Source organism: Octodon degus, unplaced genomic scaffold (assembly GCF_000260255.1).
Source record: "Octodon degus isolate 3935 unplaced genomic scaffold, OctDeg1.0 scaffold00021, whole genome shotgun sequence".
Classification (NCBI taxonomy): Eukaryota; Metazoa; Chordata; class Mammalia; order Rodentia; family Octodontidae; genus Octodon; species Octodon degus.
Window position 1 is genome coordinate 9,805,051 of NW_004524597.1, and position 1,120 is coordinate 9,806,170.

The following is a 1,120-nucleotide window of genomic DNA, read 5'->3' on the forward strand; positions in this document are numbered from 1 at the left end:
TTTTTTTTTTTGCGGAACCGGGGATTGAACTCAGGCCCTTGTGCTTGCCAGGCAAGTGCTTACTCCACTGAGCCATCTCCCCGGCCCCTAGGCTGGATTCTTAAGTATAGATGGGACCAGGACTCAGAACCCAGTTCCACAAGCCAACATGCTCAGTACAGGGATCCTACTATGTAGACAAAAGAGCCCCTGACAGGAAGCAGCAGAAATATCACTAAACTTCTGGATAAACCCATGTATTGAGATGTTTCTAAGATACTCAAAGAAAGGAAACTGGTTTCAATGCAGTTAATTCTCGAAGGTCTGGTTTGTAGATCATACTCCCTCATTTGCCTGGCAGTGTTGCATGCAGCCCAGGTCCCTTTATAAAGCCCCAGCTCTGGGAGGATGAAATAGAAGGATGGCTTAAGCACAATTTTTTTTTTTTTTTGGTACTGGAAATCAAACTCAGGACCTCATGCACTGAGCAGTCTCTGATTGGTACCGGAGATGAGCTGGAGCGATCACACTACATGTGAAGACGTGTATACCGAGGGGGCTGATGGCCACCCCGAGAAGATGCAGGTGACTAGCGAGAGACGTGCAGAACGGGCTTCTTTGCACACTGAGCAAAGTGTGCTTTGGGGGTGGGGTGGGATGGGGTCTGGTCTAGCAAGCCCAGGGGCTCAAGATGGCTTGAGTGCAAACAACCCCTATTACAAGGAAGGCTGAGAACGCAGGCCGAGGGACGGCGGTGGGTAGGGAAAGCCAATGGAAGGGCCCAGGGTGCAGTGGGGAAGTCAAATTAATCCATGGAGCCCCACAATTTCCTGGAGGGGTGGCGGGGGGGGAGCGAGGCTATGGAGCTCGCGGTTTACAGACGGCGGCCGCGGGGACGCTGGGGCCACAAGGGTCCTCGCAGGGCGGACGGGATCCAGGGCCTGTACCTCTCACAAGGGTCACAGGCCGATCCACGAGGAGGTCGAAGGCCTTAGTCAAGTAGGTGATGGGATTAGGGAGCGACGTCTGCGGCGAGGGCGCTGGGGTGCGGCGCGGGGGTTCAGGGTACACGTCCTTGTCGTAAGGGTCCGGCATGGCAGCGGGGGGGGGTCCCACTCACTACCAGTCTGCACCAGCTCTT